Source organism: Canis lupus, chromosome 23 (assembly GCF_048164855.1).
Source record: "Canis lupus baileyi chromosome 23, mCanLup2.hap1, whole genome shotgun sequence".
NCBI classification, from domain to species: domain Eukaryota; kingdom Metazoa; phylum Chordata; class Mammalia; order Carnivora; family Canidae; genus Canis; species Canis lupus.
This window is the reverse complement of record NC_132860.1, coordinates 726155-742420: the sequence shown is the minus strand read 5'-3', so window position 1 is coordinate 742420 and position 16266 is coordinate 726155.

Below are 16266 nucleotides of genomic sequence, written 5' to 3'. Positions count from 1 at the left end.
CAGTCGGGCCCGTTCCATTCACTCTGAGAAAATGTGGAAATGTCAACGGATGCGGAGGGTAAATGAATGAGCTACAAGAACCCCCAGATTTCAAGGAGGATCGGGAATTCCAGGGCAGCTGAACTCTGGCCTTTAGGGGCACACGCCGGAGGAGGAGGGATTTTTCCTCCAAGAAGCCCAATCTGCCTGAGGCTATTAATTCCCCTGTTGACCAAACACATCGAGCATGATTCAGGATTATTTCAACAAATCATCTTGGCAGGTAAACACTTTCTGCAGACCGTGGCTCTTTCTCCCTGCTGCAAAATGAATTGTGGGAACAATACTGAAGTAATATTGATATGAATCAAACAATAAAGCAATATTGTGCTTGTGTACCCAGCTGCCGGAGCTTCGAGGCTCTAAACAGGCTACTCAAAAAAAAAAAAAAAAAAAAAATCTTCATGTTTTCCTTTAGCAGACGCCGGTTGTCTGATGCTATTTTTAGCACCAGAATCTTTTTTTCTCTACCCTAAAAAGATTCACACATAAAATCCTAATTCATAAAACCCATAACTAGGAGCGTTTCTGGCTGACACGTGTAGGGGCCCAGCCATTCCAGACGCCCTTCCACGTACTCCTGGGCCCTTGCTGCACCCCGAGGCACCTGCACGATGAAATCTCCTGCTTTGGAAGAACTACAAGAACCCACCCCAAGCAATTGGCTGAATATATCCATGTCTGTCTTGAAACGGTGTAGGAAGTTCAGGGGGCACAAAACAGTCCGATAAGCAAAATTACTGCTGTTTATCTTTCGAGTGTCCTCCCACCTGTTCCCTACCCACCACCGCTCTGCTTCCTTCTGCTCCCCGGCCTCTTCTTGGATGACGGCCGCCCATCCGGAGCTCGGAGCCCCCACCCCACGGCCACCGGGGCCACCCTGCACCCTCTGGGCAGCTGCCCCCACTCGAGTAACTACCAGGATCCTACGGGGAGCTCCGTGGTTGCAGGCCAGCCCCGGCCCCAGAGCCCCCTGAAAGCGCGTCCTTTCCCTCCACGTGGTGGTTGACCAGGTGGGGGGCATCTGGCCCAACGTGGGGCATTGGAGCTCGGCCCCTCCCTGCAGGGATTAGGCATCTGGAGCAGAAGGGCTCAGGTGAGAAAGGCCAAAGGGATTCATCCGGGCGGGGATCCTGACGAGGCTGCCCCTGGTTCCCGTCCTGCAGGCCCCGTCCAGCCCCTTCACCGGCTTCTGCACCAGCGCCTCAGCTTTGCCCCTTCACTCAGGGAGTCACCCACGGGCCTTCCGGTAAGTTCCTTGGGGCCTACGGTAGATAAACTACGGTTTATACCCGAAGGACTCTAACTGACGTGAGGCTTGAGGAGCGGTTTCAGATTCCCTACTTAACTTGGCCCCAGAAAAATCCTTCGGAGTTGGATAGGGAGAGACAACCAAGGCCACTTCTCAGGGAGTCACCCAGGCTTGAATGACTGAGGCTCATGGTCCCAGGCGTCACCATCACAGCTGCAATCCGGTCCTTCTGAGCCCCAGCACGCTCTCCCTCAGCCACGCTGTCTCCTTGGGGTAGAGCCCACTTCGGCGGCTAGCCCCCCAACGAGGTGGGCTGTTTCATGTTGAAATCCCTCAGAGCCTCCTGAAATTAGCACTAGGTGATTCAAAAAGCCAAGTCCTGTAAGACACGGAGACAGGATTCGTGTGTTTTCCTTCTCTGGGGACGTTTATTTCCAACAGGAAGGCAAGCGAGCATGTCCTCCCTGAACCACAAAAGGACGTATTAGAATAGATAGATGCCTTAAGGTGATAAGTGTATACGCATGTATACATACGAAATATATACAGGAAATACTATATTTCATGTTTTCAAAGATACTGATCCAAACCAATATTGTTAACTCTCTGTAGAGAACAGCCAGATTCAGCCATTATCTGATTTCGGTCTGATAGTGAAGCTCCTACATAACACTATTATCAAGAGGAAAAAAAAAAAAAAAAGATTTTAAATACATGGGAAAAGTAATAATAAGTCACTTGGATTATAATGGAAAGGGAAAAAAATAATTAAATTCCCAACCTTTAATAAGGAACTAAATGACCCAGACCATAAAACTATAAAATTCTCCTTTCCGTCTGGAATCAACAAGGGATGAATAATTATTGTCTTCCTATGCTTATCAGAGCTACTTGCAAAGAGAATTGAGTCACAGGAAAAAAAAAAAAAATTTCCAGGATTCCTTGCCTGCCCTCCTGCCCCATGCACACATGCTACCAGACTTCCAGGTCTAACGCAGGACGATGGGCAGTTTGGGGAAAAAAAGAATGATTTTTTAATTTTTTTTAAAGAGACTTTTAACTCTAGTTTCAACAGTCTGTCTAGAATTATTGCCCCTTTGCAAAAAAGAAACTTCCCTCCCCTTCTTTCATCTTCAGGTCGTCTCATTAGCCACGGAAGAGAAGAAATTAAACAACGCAGTGCTTACAGTCAGAGCACTGAGCCTGGAGTCCACATCCACCATTAACCCCAATGGGACTTCCAGCAAACCGTTAGCACTTCTGAGCCTTTGTGCAATTCCGTGTAAAATGGACAAAACGGTGACCCCCCCCCGGCCCCGCCCGCCTTCCAACTCATGAGGATTTTCAGAGGACTACTGATGCAGAGAGAAGATAAAGCTGTAGGGAATTGGACTATCCCCTGGGAGACCGGCTAGCCCTCCACATCGGCCCATCAGCCGCCTTCGTCAGCCCCGCAGAGGCAGAGTGGACTCAAAACCCGGCCTAATAGACCAAGAGAGGCAGGTCCCTCAGGGCAGTCGCCTCGTGGGACCTATTCTGTGAAGCCAGAATGGCCTGTTGCTACTCTACAGACGTGTCTGACCCTCAAAACACGTTGACCTGCCCCTCTGCTCGGCTTGGGCATCAATCTAATACGGGCCTATCTTCAAATGAAGCCAGATTTACGTCAACACAACGCGCAATGGCTCTGGCATCCCGTGACCTCTGAGCAATAATCCCAATGTGTTCTACAAGTGTCCTCCCAAAGATCTCCAAGAATCTCCCCGAGGGTCCACGTGCCCAAAAGCCATTGCTTGGCTGCTGATCCCTGCCTAAGGAGAGGAGCACAGCCCTTAAGACTGACCTTCACACCCACCGAAATCAGCATGTGGCTTTGCTGACCCCCAACGGCTCTCCTTGTTCGTCCTAGTTAACGTCACTGTCACCGTGGATCTGGTGGTGGAGCCGGGGTTTCATCCCACCGTTGTGGTGCTGCTTACATTCTCTACAGAGCTTCCGGGGTTCCCAGGCGAAGGTGGTTCTAGGATGCGTGGCGAAGGGATAACGCTGTTAGCTGTGGCTATCCTCAGTCCCTAATCCCAGAGAAAACCTGCGGGGTGCCCGAGAGCTTCCCGGGTCAAGTCATCATAGGCAAATGATTTTCCCAGGGCCTACCCCGGACGGTCAGGGTGGTTCCCAACGGCTCCAGTGCCGTCCCCCCTGGGCGTGCAATCAGGAATTCCTCTCCTCCAAAGCTGAGCTACGGATGAGAGAAAGGCTTCCTGAGCCGAGCCTTTTATTTTTTATTCTCTTGTATTTTTTATTATTTCTTGAGTGTACTCGGCACATGGGATTACCTCACTTTCACACATGCAGCAGAGGGAATCAACAAGTTCGTGTGTTACCCTGTGCTCCCCACAAGGGTAGCTCCACTGGTCCCCAGCTCAGGGTCACCGACTGTATTCCCTGTGCTGTGCCTTTTAGTCCCACGACTCACTCATTCCATAACTGGAGGCCCGTATTTCCTACTCTTTTAACCCATTTTGCCCATCCCCTCCCTCCCTCCCCTCTGGCAACTGTCAGTTTGTTCTTTGTATTATGGGTCTGTGTCTGCCTTTTGTTTATCCATTTGTTTTCTTTTTTAGGTTCCACGTATAAGTGAAATCGTATGGTCTTTAACTTATTTCACTCAGCATAATACCTGCTAGGTCCATCCACATGTTGCAAATAGCACAAGCTCATCCTTTTCATGACTAATATTCCATTATACATGTATGTATATACGCACACGTACACACACACACACACACGTCACTTCTTTATCCATTCCTCTCCTGATGGACATTTGGGTCACTTCCGTAATCTTTTCATTTATCTTTTCAGATTAGTTTCATTTTCTCTGAGTAAATATGCAATAGTGGAAATACTGGGTAATATGGTCGTCCTATTTTTCATTTTTTGAGGAACCTCCATGCTGTTTTCCCCAATGCTGCACCGATGCACATTCCCACCAACAGTGCACAAGGGTTCCTTTCTCTCCACATTCTCACCAACACTTGTTATTTCTCATCTCTTTGTTCCTAGCCATTCTGACACGTGGAAAGCGTGGGAAGCGATATCCCCCTGTGGTTTCAATTTGCATTTCCCCAGTGACTAGTGGTTCTGAGCATCTTTTCAGATGTTTATTGCCCATTTGTAGATCTTCTTCAGAAAAATGTCTGTTCTGGTCCTCTGCCATTTTTTAATTGGATTATTTGGGGTTTTTTTGGTGTTGACTTATAGAAGCCCTTTATATATTTTGGATATTAACCCCATATTGAATATATCATTTGCAAAGATCTCCTCCCATTCAGGTTGCCTTTCTGCTTTCTTGATGGCTTCCTTCACTGTGTAAAACCTTTTTATGTAGCCCCAGTAACTATTGGTGTAGCCCAATAGTTTAATTTTGCTTTTGTTCCCCTCACTGAAGAAGACCTATCTTAAAAAACATTTCTATTGGAACCCCTGGGGTCGCTCAGCAGTTGAATGTTTCCCGTCAGCCCAGGTCAAGATCCCGGGGTCCTGGGATCGAGTCCCACATCGGGCTCCCTGCATGGAGCCTGCTTCTCCCTCTGCCTGTGTCTCTGCCTCTCTCTCTGAGTCTCTCATGAATAAATAAACTTTAAGAAAAAAAAAAAATTTCTATGGCTAATGTCAAAGAAATTATCGCCTATGCTCTCTTCTAGTTTTATGGCCTCAAACGTCGGTCTTTAATCCATTTTTAATTTGTTTTTATGTATGGTGTTAGACAGTGGTCCATGTTTCCCAGCACCATGTGTTGAATAAATGGTCTTTTCCTCATTGTATATTCTTACGTCCTTTGTCACAGATTGACCAGATATATAAGGATTTCTTTCTGGGCTCTCTCTTCTGTTCCATTGATCTGTGTGTCTGTTTTTGTGCCAGCACCATACTGTTTGCATAGAACAGCTTTGTAGTGTATCTTGAAACCTGGGATTGTGATTCCTCTAACTTTGTTGTTCCTTCTCAAGATTGCTTTGGCTATTCAGGGACTTCTGTTGTTCAATACAAATTTTTGGATTATTTGTTCTAGTTCTATGAAAACTGAATCAGGATGTTTTTATGCCTCCAAGATGACTTGCCTTTCAAGCACTTCATTGCTCTTTTCCATAATTTGCCCTTTATCAAGGTCATCTTAATCCATCAGACATATTTCAAAACCTTTGAACCTTAAAGAGTTAGGTACAATCTCTTTTCTCTAGCTCTTCTTTCTCATGCAAATTAGTAGATGCAAAGAAATACAAGCGAGAGCGATGTTGCCTAATTTTACCCTGCAGCATTCAAGCTGCAAAAGTTAATAGATATTTGAGAAAACTGTTAAAGCAATCCTCTCCACTGGCAAAGTTTATGCTCCAGACCTAGACGAAATGTCCTCTCTCCTTCACTCGCTCTCCCTCTCCCCACCTCTCTCTCTCTCTCTCTCTCTCTCTCAATCTGACACACACACACACACACACATACAGCTATCATCTACAGAAAGCAACATTCAAAACCCTGTAGTGCTACTGAAAGTGTACCAAATGGAAGTCTAGACTGAAAAAATGGGATGAAAAATAGAGACATCAAATGAGCAAGTAGGCTACATAATGAGCTGTTGGATAAAGCTTGGAAATTTAATGAGCAACTTGAAAAATCATTTAATATCTGGTTGGGAAGGAACTTAAAGATCATTTAGTCCAACGGCTTCATTTTCTAGCTGAGAAAATGGAGACATATAACGAAGTGACTTTCCCAAGGTCACACTGCACCTCTGAGGTAAATTTTGGATGAGATTTTTTTCCATAAGAGCCTATCACTTTTGATTCCTTCATATGTAATGTTTGCTTGAAATCATTTTCCTCTTCTAATAGACAAAAGGAAAGGAATCATTTTCATTAAACCAATCAAATGTTATGAATCAAGATGCAGTTGGCTTGGAATGCACTGGAAAAAAAAAATTATACACGAGACTCGTTCCATCCTACAGCATCGTGGAGCCTTCACAAGTAATAAAAGTAAGACTAACCCGTACTACCAAGCAATGACTATTTCCCGTTCATCAGGCACCATGCTAAATACTTAACAGGGTCCCCCCCCCCATCAATTTTCATATTAAATTGATGGAAATCAATTTAAAGGACTTAGTATTCACCTGACCTTAGACAAGTTACCTAAGTAGCAGAGTAGAATTCAGGATGGGGCGGACTGATAGTACTCCGGAGGGAGAAGCAGGTTGGAGCCAGCTATTCAGGGTATTAAACTGTTAAATAATGTTTGTATCCTTTGGACCACAGACACCTGTTCCTCTTGTTTGCGCCATCACGGGTATCCATGCCTTCTCTCTCCCTCTTCTTTCCACTAGTCTGTACTGCCCTCTGCTACCGTAGTCATCTTCTCGGTGATACATGCTCACTCCGAAACTTGTATAGTTCCCCAGAGTCTACTCAATGCCTCCACACTCTGTCCCAGTCTGCTTTTCTAACATTAGATCCCATTTCTTCTCTATCAACTTTTTGTTTTTGTCAAACGAGATGACCCTAAATCCTCAATGTACACTTTGCAATTTATCCTTCATTCTTTAACACTTGCTGAGGACCTACTGTGTGCCTGACATGATGTTAAACATTGAAAATAAAAATACGAAAGACACACACACACACACACATCTGTCTTCTTAAAAGAAACGTCTAGAGTGTCATAGACAAACAGGCAAACAACTGACTACAGTCAAGAAAAATGGTTGCCGGAACTCAAGCTGGGCAAAGTGCAGTGAAAACCAAGAAACGCTGAGTCTTCAGTATGTAAGTATGGGTTTCTTTGTTCTGGACTCTTTGCCTGACACGCCTTCCACAATCCACAATTCCATCATCGTATCACTATATCCTAAGCATTAAGTTCGAATGCCTCATAACCGTGTGCATATGTTTCTACCCCTTTTTGCGAGTGCCGCTCCCAAACATGTAGTGAAAGTTCCTCTTAACAAACAAAAAGGCTTTGCTATTTGTAAACACCTTGGATATATCCATGCTTAGAAAAGCAAGAGAAGCAGGAAACAAATGTGCCAAATCCTGACGGTGATCACAGGGGGCACAATGGTTGCAGGCGGGACACGGTCTAAATTTACTTCAAAACTTCTGACCTTTCTTCCCCTGTATCAACTTAAGTATGATTTGGGTCTTTTACTGGGTCACAGATGGAATGGAAAGGGGAAAGATGTTTTTTTTTCAAGTTATTCATATCAGGAAAAGAAAGAAAGCAGCAGCACTAAGCAGGATATGGGTATGCTGTGCCAGCAAAGATGCCCAAAGTTAAATAAACTGGATTTTAGCAGTGAATGGTATAGGAAAATGAAGGTACAGTATCCGGGGACACACCCAGGGTCGTTCTGAAGCGACGCAGAGCCCCGTGTTCCCCGGCCAGCCAGTCAGCGCCCCGGCCCACTCAGTCCCCCAGGGCTACCTCAGGTGACAGCGGGGTCGGAGGCCGTGTGCGGCAATCAGTCATATTGCTGTTATCTGAACACATCCTAACCTGAGGCTCCTTGAGCTCAGGGGCCTCATCAAAATCGTTCTCATGCTCCACCAAGTCTACCGCACTCTTGGGCACACAGTAGGCGCTCGCAAACCTGCTGCATGTGCGTTAAACAAACGAGCAACCAGTAACCTACACGGTTGCAAAGAGCAAATCTAAACGACCTTATTGATAGTCTTCCAGGCTTTCCCTGCTACCTGGGCAGTGCTCCTAAGGGTCTCGTCGCCCCAGTCAGCGCTGCAGTAAATCCCTGGCACGTGTAGCCTCCAGCACATCCACAAGATTTGCTGCTGCTTTTCCTCTATTCCTTTACATAGGAAAGGAAGTAAAGGACGTGGACCATAAGGGTTGAGGCGAAAAGTCCAGAGGTAGAATGTTCCGGCGGCGTTCCCGGACTTGGACAACCTGCAAAATTTAGCCACCACTCTAGACCGGGTTCTGTGTTCAGCAAAGTGACAGACGATCACCGCCCCCCGGGCTCTGAGTGCCAGTGAGGCACCCTGAGGCCAACGTGGGCCGTTCTCGGTCCCTCCTCACTCCGTATTTATTGGCCCCCATGGCTTTCTACTCTAAGCCAGGGGAACATTTTGTAAAAGAGAATGTGATCCTGGAGAATTACGTGGACTCTTCCCCGTGCCCAGACGGTAAATCAGGGGACGGGGCGGCCTGCAGCTCCTGAGGCTCCCGGACTCCCAGCCCTGCCCGAGCTGCGGCCGAAGAGCGGCACTTTCTGTGCATAAGAGAACAGGCGGCCCGCACGGTGGAAGCATCCCGACGACAGCCCAAGAACAGCAGTTTCCAAGCTGTCTTAGTCATGGGGCCCTTGTTCCAAATAAAAATCGTCCAAACCTTTAATATAATTTTGTAAGCGAAAGCGCCTCCCGGGGAACGGGCCTGGAAAACAGTGAAGGAGGGTTCTCTGCAACCTCAGAAAAGCATGTGCGAACACAGTCATTCTAATCCTGATTTTATATACGCAGAGCGTCTGAAAAAAGTAATTTTCCTCCACTGTATAGGTGAGGATGCTGAAGCACAGGGCGATTTTTCTTGGTCGACCTTATCCAGCGAGTGCATCAGAGGCCCTTGGGGGACCAGGTGCCACACTCGAATTCAGGTCATTGAAGGAGCTAAGGAGGGACTGTGTACAGAGGGGTGGGCAGAGTTTCCAGAACAAGTAAGGGACAGCGCAGTACCCCGGAGGCGGGCCCGGGCCTGGGAGGCGGAGGGGCAACCGCTCCCTTGAGGAAGGGGAGGATTACGCAAGCTACCTGGAGATGGGACAGTTCGGGGGCGCCGGTGTAGCCCAGGCCGAACAGCCCCTGAAGCCCCAGGGCAGGACGGAGAAGGCAGGGCGCACCTGAGGGCCAGCTGTCTAGCGGCGGAACCCATGGCCTCGCCACAGTGGGGCTCATGCTGCAGGAGGTTTTGTGGGTTTTTTTGATCTGTAAAAGCATTTGGCAACCAAGCTCCTATTGAGTAAGATTTCCTTTCCTGTGGCCCATAAATACAGGTCTGATCTCCTAATACCCTATAAAGCCGTTGCGAATGGTGCTTCCAAATATCCAGCAAGATTTCCAACTTCTTAGGTAACTTAACTCATGTTCTCATAATAGAAACATAGACTTGTCCTACTGTATTTGCTAGCAGTACAGTGGGGGTCTGTGTGTTATTTAAATACCTAACTGCATTTCAGTTCGGTGTGTGGCAGGTCACCTTCAGCGCATGAAATGTCTAACATCCTAAAGAATGCCTGGCAAACACAGGAGAGCCCACCTGTCCCTCCTATGCCTGTAGCAGGCGGCTCCGTGTGATGGTGTTCCGCACCGACCGAGAACAGGTGCCGACCCCGGGGCCTTCTCCAGCATCGTCAACAACTTCCAAATGACCACTTAGCACATGAGAAGAAACCCGTATTTATCTCGATAGTGAAGAAGAAGAATATAAGAGTACAGAAAAAGTCTGTGAGACTCTAGGAACGCAAGACTCAATGCCCCCAAGACATCGAGTGACATTTTTAAAGAGCTCTCCTCCTAAGAGAGTCCCTTCTAGAACGGGGAGGAGAAAATACGTGTCGAGTCGAATTACCCGGTTACTCTGGGGAACAAAACCTACCCTTAGTTAAAGTCTGGGAATATACAACAAAGTGGGGCCGACAGTTTTAAATTGTCATGATATGAACACAATTCCACAAGGAGGTAGACAGTCTACAATTTCACAATGGAAAACATTCACAAAACTCTGTTGGATGGGCAGTTAGCGCTCTTCGGGTTAGGCAGGGATTCACCCTGGAGGAACCCTGGGGGGAGTATTTTGATACAAGCAGCCATTCTCCCTTTCAGCAAAGAAAGGGGGGGAAGGATCTAAACAGAGATGAAAGGAAGAGGAGGGCAGAGGGAAAAGTGATGGAGGGTGACCTTTGCTCAGCAAACAAAAAAATGATATGAAGGTTCCGTGCAATACAGAGCAGGAATCCTAATACCTCACTGCATTAGATCAAGGGTGTTTAGAAATAATCCACTGTCTTTCCTTGATACCTGCAGAATAAAAAACAAACTCCTTACCGTGAGCAACAAGATCCCGCCAGGCCAGCCCACTGCCCATTGGGTCCTTGCTCCTCCCTCCCCTGCTCACCCCTCACTAACCCCTCTGGTCTACGTGCAGTTCCTTGAATATTCCAAGTTCTTCTCTACCTCAGGATCGCTGCTTGTTGGAATGCTCCCACCCTTCCTACTTCGTGACTAGCTCCTACCCATTCTTTAGAAATCAGCTTAAATAAAGACCTTCTCTGAAAACTTTATTTAAAGTAGGTCCCTTCTGTTACTCCCTAACTGTTTCTTGTGGGGTTTTTTTTCCTTTGAACTTTATAGTTGGATCTATTTTATTTATACTCCTATTTGTCTGTTCTTTGCTTGGCTCCTACACTGGGATACAAGTCCTATAAGAGCAAAAACTACCTCAATCTTACGCACCGTTGTATCCACAGAGCCTACTACAGTGGCGAGCACACACCGAACATTCTATAAATGTTTGTGAAATAGAAAAATGTAATGTTACATCATCAAAAATAAAGTTAACATGCTAAAAAAAAAATAAATTCTGGTATGTTTTCGTATTCCACATCAAGCTATGAATATTTGGGAGAGAATATAATAAGAGATTTCTCACCTCTAAAATAAAGGAACTAGAGAGTATAATGCTAAGTGAAATAAGTAGAGAGAGATAAATACTATAGGATTTCACTCATACGTGGAATTTTAGTAACAAAACAAACCAACATGGGGGGAAAAAGAGAGGCAAACCAGGAGACAAATTCTTAACTATAGAGAACAAACTGACGGTTACCAGATGGGAGGTGGGTGGGGGGAGGTGGAATGGGGGAAATAGAGGATGGGGATTAAGGAGGGCACGGTTGTGAGGAGCACTGGGTGTTACATGTGAGGAATCGCTCAATTCTACACTTGAAACTAATATTACATTGTATGTTAATTGGAATTCAAAAAACTACTCAGAAGAAAAAAAAAGCAAGTTCAAAATAGAAAAAAAAAAATAAAATAAAAGAGGTTGAAACAGATAATCCTGTAGACCTCCTCAGAACCTCTATGATTCTTTATTCAGAATTCAGAATTATTCCCTTCTCTATTCAGAATTCCATAAGTGCTTATTGAGCATGTCACATGGACTCAATCCTATCATGGACCCAGTAAGTCATACAGAATAAGAAAACATCATCCATGCCTTCAGAGAGATGCTTCTAGATCAAACTGATGAAGACAAAATATACAATTCCAACATAATACCTAATTTCAATTTATCCCTGTTTTATTACATAAATCAGAACACTAAAAGCCTGATTTTTTGAAATAATGGAAAGTTTTAGAATTAAGACATTAAAAGTATTAACATATTGGGGTTAAAAAAGTAATTATTTTTATTACGTTGACCAGATAATATAAACAGTGTATTTAAATAGGGGCAGGTTTAAAATGTAATTGGAAAGTTACATTTGCAAGAAATAGAGTTCTTTCATGGTAAATATTATGACAACACTGGAGAGAATAAATGCTTCTGGTTTAGAAAAGGGGGAAGGGATGCAAGGGTCAGGAGCATTGAAACTTCAGGCATTGCCTAAACCAAAATGACTGTCACAATAGTGATACTGACCTCAGATAAGCATGAAAAAATGAGGAACAAATTAAAAGATAAATGTTCCCCCAATATAGGCATAATAAGATGGATAGCAGTAACATGAAAGGCATATTATCCTCATAAATTTCCCTTTTTGTGAACTTGTGTTCATAAAATATGAAAGTTCTTACGGGATTTTCTCTTCAGAGTTCCGTTTCATTTTGTTAATGGACCACTCATTAAAAAAAATCAAGACTTTGAAAAATAGTTGAATTAACAAAGATAAATATTAAAATTTTAAATATTCCTAGTATCTTAATGGAAATATAATTGCACATTTTAAAATTAAATCAGGCTCTTAAAAGATCAAGTAGATGAATTATATTAATCAGGATCTAACTTTCAAAATGAGGGAGGAAAAATCTAATCCATTATCATAGGACAGGAATTCTCATATTGTGAGTAAAAATATTATTTTTGAGAAAAACTTCCCAGATAATGTTTATAAGGCATTTTACCCACATCAGGGGTGGGGGTGGAGGGGTGGGGGGAATGAGTTCAACAAAGTAGAGATAACTTAAGATTATATGTATATAATGGAAACAAAGGCATGAGAAATTATTCATGCACCCATTCATTCAACAAATACTTTTACAGCATTTCTATGTGTTCGGTGCTGTGTCTATGACAAAATGCTATATGTATATGGCATGAATTTCAAAATCCCAAGGGAGTTACAGTGAGAATGGGTGGGAGTAGGGCAAATAAATGTACAGCAAACATTAAGAAGGGAATCCAACTGTATCCCATGATGATAATAGGAGAAATAAGTTAATGATCAGTTCAGATGACCGAAGATGGGTACCTACCAAGGTAGGTAGCAAATGAGACAAACACTGAAGGATGCAGGACTTCTCAAATATTTTGGGAGGGATAGAAATAATAGAGATGTGGACATAAGAAACTGATGCAAGAGCCTGAAAGGCATAAAGGGTCAGGAATCAGAAAACCTTCACGGCGGCAGTATTTTATGCCTTAAATTCGTAGGCGATCATGAGCCACTGTCATCTTTTCCAGCATATACACGACATCAAGATCATGGAATCCTAAAACTGCTGGTGGGGAGAACGGGGTGGGACGGGAAGTGTTGAGAAGAGCAGCGCCGTCTTCTGCCTCCTTGTCCCTGTAAGAATTCCATGACCGACCACTACGCCCTCGCACGGGTTCTGGATAGGACTCCAGATGCCATCTCAGCACGATAGGCCAAGGAACTGCCGCCAGTCTCATGAAGTCAAACGTGAAGTTTGCATCTTTATCCAGTATTTTGCTTTCATGTTTATTTACTCTTCCCCATTTCACACTCAGTCATTTGGCCAGAACAAGTTCTCGACCCAGACTCTGTACTCGGCACTAGCAGAGAAGAAAACAGACCTGATCTTAATCAACGCGGTGCTTAGGAACGTTAGAAAGAGCAGTTTATGTTCAAGGGGATGGTGTTAGCTTTTGGGGTAAATAATCTTTATACTCTTTGAAGCGATGTCAACTCTCCCTCCTAGTGTCTGATCTAAGAGGATGGCAGCCGGCCTAGGGAAGGAAGCAGAGGGGCCCCTGGATACAGAGCCGTATCCGAAGTACTTACTGGGTTTCCATCATTCACTTTCACCTGCCCTATTACCCAGGCATCTCACAATTTTCCCTGACAATGCCATCTCCCTCAAGCCTTTTTATGGGATTTTCCCTTCATCTGAACCCCCTTGGCCTTCTTCACTGCTTAGTGAACCTAAATGACATGTGCCATCTTCCAGGAAGACTGTCACTCCTTGCTGCTTCCATGATAGTGGCTACCTTTGCTTCAGCGCCCATCAACTATGGTTACTCCCTTGCCCTTCTGTTCCTTGGGTCCAACACGACTCTTCATCTTCATACTGCCAATACTCATCAGTGTTCCCACCATCCACGAGGGTGTTCAACAGTGTGACTTGATTGAATGGATGCTTAAGTTGAACATCAGAGTACAGGATATGCGGTTCTCACCAGGCTTATCATGCTTCCTAATGCTCACATTAAAGTCCTATAAACACAAAGTATAAAAGACCTCACTTGCTCGGGGTTTCTGAAATACTGGATTGGCTATGAGGAACCCGGGTCAAAATGGCAGATGTTCTGTGATTAATACCCAAAATGAATAATCCTAAAGGGTGATGGAGGAGTTCCTGTCCTCAAAGGAAGCTTAGAAAGTTGGGGTCTGTCTTGAAAGACAAGTATCCAACCCATCTTTTAAAAGAACTCTGACCACCCAGAAATCATGTCTGCATCTTTTTCAACAAATATTGCTTTATATCTTATTGAGATTATTTAAATATCTCATATACCAGGACACAGGATCTTCAAAGGCAGGCCCATGGGTATTTTTGTATCGCCCTGACATCTAAAACAGTGCCTTGAAAATAATAGGTTCTTAAAAAATAGAGGACTTCAGCTTTTGCAGGCTTTAAATTAGAAATACTCGCTACAGTATGACCTCTCCCAATATTACCCCCTTTTTCCTTATAGAGCCAGAAACATCAACATCATTTTGGAGGAGTCCATTCCATGTTACTCAAACATTCTTGACCTAAGCCCTCTCCTGATGCATGCAAATGTGATAGGTCATATGCGATAGGATAGATACCCTTTTACTTAACACTCACACTAGCACCCCAAAACCTATGAGGGACAGACCAGTGGCCGAGCTTTACTTCTTTAAGCTTTATTTCTATGGTTTCTTTATGAAACAATAGCCAATTATTTTTTTCCCAATTATAGAAATGTTTTCAATACTTTCTGAATGTCCCTTATGTTGAAAAATCATTATAGTATTTACATACAAATACCGAACGTTAATGATGATTTTTGCCTTGACCCCAGATGGTACACGGCCTGGTATGTTTTCATCTAGAGCACTTGCAGAAATGCACTCTTAGCCTACTCATTTGGCCTGGCATAGGCTTCCGAGTTTTATTTCCCTTTCATGACAGTGCGACAACAGCAGAATTTAGCTAATCACCCTGATGACTAGGGACCCTTTGTGGATTTTATGAATTAGTGATAAAGTGGAACAAATCTGCAAAATAAAGGAAAACGCCTCATCAAATTTATCCTTTTATTTTGACAAGAGCAATTTTGTTTTAATTACTCATGATAGCATCTCAGTAAATGTGCTGTAGCATGTTTTCTCAAATTAATTAAGCCCCCTTTTCCCACCAAGCTACTCTGCTTACACAGGAAGAAAAAAAAGGGAGGAAAAAGCACAGACGTCATTGAGCCAATCACTGGTTTTCTGGCTTCTTTTAGGAGAATACATGAACATATTTCAAAAGACATTTTCTGCTCCTTTTGAATATATATTCCATAAGCTCATTTGAGGAGAAATCAGGTATTGCTTTTAAAAGAGAACTTTGGATAGGAATTGGACTTTGAGGTGAATTTGCTTTTCTCTTTGAAAAGTGTTTTGATGGGATCCCTGGGTGGCGCAGCGGTTTGGCGCCTGCCTTTGGCCCAGGGCGCGATCCTGGAGACCCGGGATCGAATCCCACGTCGGGCTCCCGGTGCGCGGAGCCTGCTTCTCCCTCTGCCTGTGTCTCTGGGCCTCTCTCTCTCTCTCTGTGACTATCATGAATAAATAAATAAAATCTTAAAAAAAAAAAAATGAAAAGTGTTTTGAAATAGGTCCTGAGGAACAAAAATAGTTTCAACTAAATTCTTTTTACTAATTTATAGACTTAAAGGACTAAAAGCAATTTGAAAATTGTCTAATCTATTAATAGATGCCATACTTTGTACTTTATGCCCCCTGTATCACCCATGAAAGAAATGAATCCCACCACAGTTTCAATAAAGACTTTTGGTTCTGTTAAAAATATCTGAATTTTTGGCTGGTTCAAAACTAACATATTGGAGGAAGTATAATATATTGGTTAGATGCAAGGACCCTGGAGGCAGACTAATTGGGGTCCTATCCCATTTCTATTTCCCAACCACATGGCCTTGGACAAGTTCTGAACCTCAGTTCGTAATCTTTTTAACAAAATGCAGATGAGAAAATATTCATTATATCGTTCTGAGAATAAAATGACATAATGCATATAAAGTGCCTTACACACTCTGTGGCATATAATAAACACTAATATACATTAACTATTTTTAGTAAGTTGATGATAACTACACACTGTTGCCTTGAGGAACAGCTGGACGCAAGCACAGGATTCAGAGCTGAATTTTTACTAACATGAATCCACTCACTGACATGGAGCAAATTGAGG